Source organism: Pipistrellus hanaki, assembly GCF_964339955.1.
Source record: "Pipistrellus hanaki genome assembly, chromosome: 2".
Classification (NCBI taxonomy): domain Eukaryota; kingdom Metazoa; phylum Chordata; class Mammalia; order Chiroptera; family Vespertilionidae; genus Pipistrellus; species Pipistrellus hanaki.
The window spans coordinates 189708067-189715842 of record NC_140504.1 but is presented as its reverse complement, the minus strand read 5'-3'; positions in this window follow the sequence as shown (position 1 = coordinate 189715842).

The following is a 7776-nucleotide window of genomic DNA, read 5'->3' as shown; positions in this document are numbered from 1 at the left end:
ACCCACAGACACTTCCGGAACTGAGGGAGAAGGACATGTTGTTTTCAGTCACTGGTCACTGAGCTTGCTGGTGACTGCAGCAGAGCCTCATCTGTGCTAACAGCCTTCGAGGCAGCGTTCACCTTGGAGATGCAATTTAGTGCAAATGCTAGACCTGTGTGAGGGTGCACTGAGCCCCCCTGGCCAAGTCCTATGTGGAAGCCCTAACTTCCAGTATCTCAGAGTGTAATCTTAATGGAAAACAGGGCCTTTGAAGATGTGATTGGTTAAGATGAAATTATTAGGCCGAGTCCACTAGTACTGGTGTGTTTACAAAAAGGGGAAATTTGGGCACAGACACATGCAGCGAGGACACCATGTGAGGATGGAGGCTGAGATCGGCTATGCTTCTATAAGCCAAGAAACACTGAAGGTGTCAGGAAACCCTGGCGGCGAGGGGAGAGGATGGATCGGATTGTCTCTCAGGGCCCTCAGAGGAACAGGCCACGACTGCACTTTGATCTCAAACTTCTGGCCTCAAGAACGGTGAAGCAACACATCCGGCCATTTAAGCCACTTAGTTGGTGGGATTGTACCTAGCAGCCCCATCACCCTCTGGGCATTTCTGTCCACCAGGGATTTTCGCTGTTTGCTTTAGCTGTTTGCTTTAGCCCAAGTCAGGGTTCAGAGGGTAGGGGCTAGGGTAGACCTTCGTCTTTTGTGGAGCACCGCAGTTTTGCAATATGGTCATGTCCACAATAGACAAACTACCTCCCCGACAGCCCCAATGCTGGGGGGCCCTGGCACTGCATTCAGGCCGCAGCACTCTCAGACTCTGCTGGCAGTCCACGTGGCCGCTCTTGTCACAACCTTTCAGGGTTTCCCCCACAAGAATTCAAAGTCCATGATTTGGTCTCTTGACAGTATCCTTCACCCAAGGACTAATCCAAGCACTTGGGATACTCCAGTGGACACAACAAACCACCTGTATCCAAGGTGTGCCTTTTTATTGGAGAAGGACAAAGAATAAACAAAAGACACAAAAATTAAATTATATAGCCAGCCAGCTGGGTAGGAATAATGCAAGGAACAGAAGCCATAGAGATGGAGGAGTGGCAAGAGGGAGTGGGTGCTGGGATTCTTGTCCCAGCGTTATGAAGGGTTCAGCATTCTGGAGAAAGGAGCTGATGCATAGATGATTTAAAAGGAGTCCAAAAAACGAAAGATATTTTTGAAAGGCATTAGCTGTGGGGCCTGAGTTGGCGGGGATCTCCTTTTCCGTGTCCAGAGCAAGAAGAGAGATGAAACAGGTTCTTGGTAGAGGCGGCCAGGGATTGAAAAATATGTGAAATAAAGAGAGCCGACACAGAAAAAGATTCAAAGCTGGGTTCCAGGTGGGCCGCTGCCCTTTTCTGCTGGAGAGACAGATCACAACCGAGCCATTTATTTACTTCCAAAAGAATAAAGGGGGGTTTCCCTGAAAAGCTTAGCATCACAGGCATTTTGGATGTGCCCAGGTCCTATTCATTCCCTCATTCCCAGCATAAGGATAAAGAAAAGAAGTCAGTGTTGATAAGAATCCCGCCATTTGGGAGTCCTTTTCATCTATGGAGTGAGAGTCAATACCAGGAATCTGCTGTGCCAATCACCTCAGACTAGCTGACATCAATGTAAAGAATATCCATGTGCATTCCCAGGGGGCCCTCTACAATTGGGGATCAGAGGAGCTTCAGCTAAAGGAACTGAAGACTACACCTTATCTAAGGACCCCATAGTATATTATATATTAACACAATATGTTCTAAGGCAAGGTGGAGACTTACAAAGGGTAAGGTTTCAAAGGGTAAGGTACAGAAGTATTGTCAGATTGGGGAATAGCCTACAGCTGTTCATGTGTTTGGCCAAAGGAGGCAATAATTTGCAGATTTCAGATACTCTGAGCTGTCTGGCAGCAAGCAATCCTATTCAGGTTTGGGGGAAGTGCCCTTTAGCTGTTCCATCAGGTAAAACTATATGTGGCTCAGCCCTTGTTGAGCCTCCCAAGTCCCATCAACCTTTTGATGGAACTCTTGTAATTATTACATGCTGGAATTGGTTTTGGGCAATGGGTGAAGGTGGGTTCAATTTTACATAGGATGGATATTCTCAGACGAAAAGTGCTTTCAGCATTGTCGGTGTTCAGAAACAAATTTTAAACATCATTCATTCTTAAAAGACTCAGCCTTTTGGCGGTGGTTCTTTTCCATCTCAGGATTATGGCTGAAATTTTTCTATTATTTCTCATTTTATATATGAGGGAAAATAACTCATTTCTCTCTTTTTAAAAAACACATTGCCGTATTTTGAAACACTTACGTTTACAGGAAAGTTGCAGTGGCACATTCCTGTATTTTCTGGGAGTTCCAGCTTCCCCGATTGTTTACATCCCACATGTAGCTTTGGCACCTGATAGGAACCAGCAAATGGACGCTATTAACACATCTACAGACCTTGGAGTGTCAGCAGTTTTCCCACGCATGTCTTTTTTTCTGGTCCACGATCCAATCCAGGATGCCACATTGCTTCTTAGTCTTTTTTTTTTTTTTAAATATATTTTATTGATTTTTAACAGAGAGAAAGAGAGAGAGATAGAGAGCTAGAAACGTCCATGAGAGAGAGACATCAACCAGCTGCCTCTTGCACACCCCCTACCTGGGATGTGCCCGCAACCAAGGTACATGCCCTTGACCGGAATCGAACCTGGGACCTTTCAGTCCGCAGACTGACGCTCTACCACTGAGCCAAACCGGCTTCGGTGCTCCTTAGTCTTTCTTTGCTTTTTGTGACCTTCAAACTTTTTGAAGAGCACTGCTCAGGTGTTTCTAGAATGTTCCTCAGTTGGGTTTATCTGGTGTTTTCTCATGATCAGATTGAGGGTATGCGTTTTGGGCAAGACTATCACAGAAGTGACAGTGGCCTCTCTCAGGAAAATGGATCAGTGGACCATAATATCGATAGATCATTACTACTGATGTTCATCTTGATCACTTGGAAAGGTGGTGCCTGCCAGGTATCCCCACTGGAAAATTACTATTTTTCTTGTTGAAATTAGTACCATATTTTTCAGACCATAAGACGCTCCGGACCATAAGACGCTCCGGACCATAAGACACACCAGCTTTTAGAGAAGGGAAATGAAGAAAAAAAGATTCTGAAACAAATAGTGTCCTAAAATATTTTATGTGCATTAAAACCCAACATCACAGTCATAAACACATGTAATCAACCCTGTAAAGTAAACAGCAGCATTTAGAACCATTTTAGAGCCGGGAAAGCACACAGAGACCACACAGAGCCGGGCAAGTAAAAAAACTTTTTTTTTAAAGTGTATGTGTAGGCTATATTTGGACCATAAGACGCAGGGACTTTTTTCCCCCCACTTCTGGGGGGAAAAAAGTGCGTCTTATGGTCCGAAAAATATGGTACATACCTTGGGGGGAGTTACTTTGAAACCATGCAAGTGTTCCATTTTTGTCAAATTCTCCTTGTACTTCTGCTCACTGCAACAATTATTACTTGTTTTTTATTTCTCCCCTTCAACATTAATTATTTAAATTCTACTGTAGGTAAGAGCTTTTCTTTGTATTTATTTATTCAAATAATTATTTATATTAGTATGTGCTCATTATTTTCATCTACAGAGTGAGAGTCAATACCATCATTATTTATTTCCTTGCTCATATTTTCCCATCTTGGCCCTGGAGAGTACCTTTATGCTGACACCTTTTGGCATGCCCTTGTCATCTTTTTTTTTTCTTAGCATTTCATTACTTTCTGGCATTACAAAATGTTCCAAGGTATCTTGTATTTTAACTTTCCAATCATACATTTCTCCTAGGATCCCTGGTTCTTTTCTTTTCTCCACCCCCTTCTTTACTTCCTCCCTCCGTCTCTTCTTCTGGCATTACAAAATGTTCCAAGGTATCTTGTATTTTAACTTTCCAATCATACATTTCTCCTAGGATCCCTGGTTCTTTTCTTTTCTCCATCCCCTTCTTTACTTCATCCCTCCGTCTCTTCTTCCCTCCCTCCCTCCCTCCGTTTCTCCCTTCCTCTCTTCCTTCCTTCCTTTCTTTCTTCCTACCTTTTTGAGAATGATATTTAGAAACAAACATCTGGGAGATAGAATGCTTATTGTTACTGGGATGTCATTGCTTCTGCCCTTCTCAACAGTCCAAGTTGGGAAACACACACCCACACATTCAAAGTGATCACCAAACCCAAGGTCATCTAGACTTTCTCCTATGTTATCGTTCAGGAGTATTTTGCATTGGTGTCTATGTTCTGTTTTGAGTTAATTTTTGTGAAGCATGTAAGGTCTGTGTCCAGATTTGTTGTTATTTCTTTTGGTAGATGTTCTTTATCAAGCTGAGGAAATGCCCTTCTAGTCCACATTGGCTGAGAGATTTTATCATGAATAAGTATTGGATTTTGTTGAATGCTTTTTCTGCATCTATGGTTATGATCATATGATTTTTTCCCCTTTAACATATTGATGGGACCGAAGACATTAATTAATTTTAAAATGTTGAACCAACCTTGCATGTCTGGAATAAATCCCTGTTGGTTGTTTATATATACTTTATATATAGTCCTTTATATATACTATGAGATGCAATTTGCTAATATTTTGAGAACCTTTGTACTTGTGTTCATGAGCAATGTCAGTCTGTAGTTTTTGTGTCTTGTAATCTTTCTTTTACAATTTATTTTGGTATCAGAGGTAAGCCAGCCTTGTAGAATGAACTAGGGAGAAATCGCTCTGCTTCTATTTTGCAAAGATTGGAATAATTTTTTTCTGAAACATTTTGTAGAAATCACCAATGAAACCATCTGGACCTGGTGGTTTCTGTTTTGGAAAGTTATTAATTATCAACTTGATTTCTTTCATAAATATTTCATAAATATCCAATAATCTGTGTCTTCTGGTGTGAGTTCCTGTGTGAATGAATGGGACAGGGGTGAGATGTAAGTCATCCGTTTGCTGGCCGGGTGCTGAGGCGGAGGCGTGATTCTGGTGATGGCAGCTGTGGTGATATCTTCATGGTTTCAGGAGCAGCTTCCTGTTGTGGCAGAAGCAGCAGCTCTTTGGCAGACCAACTCTGTGGCTTTGAGAAACTCAGCTTGCATTTTCAGGACTCCCAGTGATTCTGTAGGATTCACTGCCTTAGGTAAACATTTTTACTCTAAATGAGCTAGCCCTCCACCCCTGGGTTTCGCCTTATGGGAAGATGGATGGGGGCATTCTAGGCAGATCAGGTTGGAATGCTGGAATAGGAATCTTCTCTGGACCTTCTGCTGGGTATCCGTCACACAACTGCTTTCCTACCTTTCCCCACATTTGAAAGTTGACGGTTCCCTCTTCAGCAAACCAAGGGCATGTATCATTAACAAAATTTAAGAAATCAAGAATCTGATGTACACTTAACAGAACAAACTCTAGCTTTAAGCACAGTTTTAAGCATTTGAGAGTAGAGGTCTCTTTCCTGAGACCCTGAATATCCCATGTTTTATACCAGTTCTTACCTTACCCTCCATTTACACCCAGTTCTTACCTTACCCTTCTCGAGTTCCTTGTGCAGGAATTCCTGGAGTGTTCCCCTCACCTGACTTTTGAGAGTTCCGCAGTATTCAGGTCCCTGGATCCAGGTGCCAAATATAAATTTATTTTCTGAAACCAACACTGCTAGAGATTGGACAGAAGTCCTAAGTAGGGGCAACAGGGGATTGAAAAAAATGAGACAGACACAAAGACAGTAGGGAAAGCTAGGGACAGGTTGGACAGCTGTGCTCTGATGGGGAGACAGGAACCCAGAGCTGATACAGTGCATTTATTTTATACAGTAAGGTACCAGGAAGTTTTACTAAAGTTTACAATAAAGAAAATATATGCATTCTTGTGGCTGCTTTGTAATAATCACTTCTGGGAGGGCATAGATAATCATGTTTGTTCCTGGTGCCTGACTGGATTTAGATAATGAAATCTATGCCCTGGCATATGAGCTAAAGGTCAGACTGACAGCACACCTGGCATGGCTCTGCCAGGCACCACTGGATTCAGATGACAATCAGCTCAGGGGCCTTTCCCAGGTGCTCTCTACAGGTGGTGTGTCTGTGTGTGTCTGTGAGGTGTGTCTGTATGAGTATGGGTGGTATGTCTGTGCTATGTAGGGTCCTTGGCCCATGGGCCCAGGGCAGGGCTTCCTCTGGTCTTCCTCTCAGGTCTATGCTGTGTACTGATCACACCTCCTAGGTTGTTCTAAGGGTTTTGCATTAACTCCTACCATAACTTTGTGAAGAGAGTGTTTTACAGATGATGAAACAGGCTCAGTGTCTTCCCAAGGAAGCAACCAGCCCAGGACACAGGGCTTCCCAATTCACAGGATGAGGCAGAATCCTAGTCTGATGCTCTTGCTCCATGCTGCCTCCCAGTGGCGAGTTTAGGGACATGCCTGACTGCTTTCTCACTAATGCCCTGAGGCCCTGGGTCATGGAAGCTGGTGTCTGTTCCTTGAATGCACTGAGGTTGACCTCAGCAGTCTCCTTTGACCATTTGTGCTTTTATCTTCCAGAGCTGGCTGCTCCATCCTCCCTGGAGGTACCCAGGTGACCTAGGACCTCTGTTCTGTGATCTGGATTTCATAAAATGGCTGAGCTTCCTCTCTACTGGGATCTATCCCCTGACATCACCAAAGCCCAGTGCTCAGGGACACTGCTCCTTCAGACCTTTAGGAGCCTGAGGCACAGACTGGAGGGAAGAATCCCAAACAGAGGAGAGAGCTCAGGCTTCGGGCTCTGCCACTCACCAACCCACTGTGGCTCTCAGGCTGCTATTTCCTCAGCTGATCTATGAGATGATTGTATGAGACTCTGCCATGGTCCTGCACCTGATGGGATTCTTAGTAAGGAATTCCAGATGCCAAAGAGCCTGGGGCCTAGTTATCTATTGCTGGTGGCAAGCCACCCCAATCACAATGGCTTAGCAACAGCAACTTACCATTCCTCTCAGTTCCAGTGTTGGAGTGTGTCTCACCTGGGCTTTCTTGCAGGGCTGCCATCAGCCAGAGAGTCCACTGAGCTGGGAGGTCCCGATGGCCTCACTGCCGTGTCTGGTGGTTGGTGATGGCTGCCAACTGGGCATCTCCATTCTCTTCTCCACCAGGATGCAGTAGGACAGCTCCTCTTCTAGTTGGTCAACCAGATCTCTGACCTGGGGGTCTTGGCGTTCTAGGGGGAAAAGGCAGAAGCTCCACCATCTCTGCAGTCTCTGGCTCTGAAACCCTCTCGAGGCAGCTGCATTTTATTGGTCAGCGTGAGCCACAGAGCCAGTCCAGATGCCAGGAGGTGGAGAAATGGAGTCTACCTCTAAAAGGTAGGATGGCACGACACACCATAGAGGAACCAATGTACTGGAAGGGGTGGACATCAGACAGTTTATCACAGGCTTATGAATAGTCCATCCATAGAGACAGCTCGAATGACCTTACACCAGGGATCGGCCAGCTTTTTCTAGAAAAGGCCAGGTAATCTGTATTTGAAGTTTTATGTTCCGTATGACCTGTCACACTACTTCATTCTGCCCTCATAGCTCAAAAACAACCACAGGCAGTGTGTAAACAAAAGATTGTGCTTGTGAACCAATAAAACTTTATTTAGTCCTAGCCAGTTTTGTTCAGAGGATAGAGCATCAGCCTAGGGTCTGAAGGAATTTGAGTTTGATTCTGGTCAAGGGCACATAACTTGGTTGCAGGCGCCATC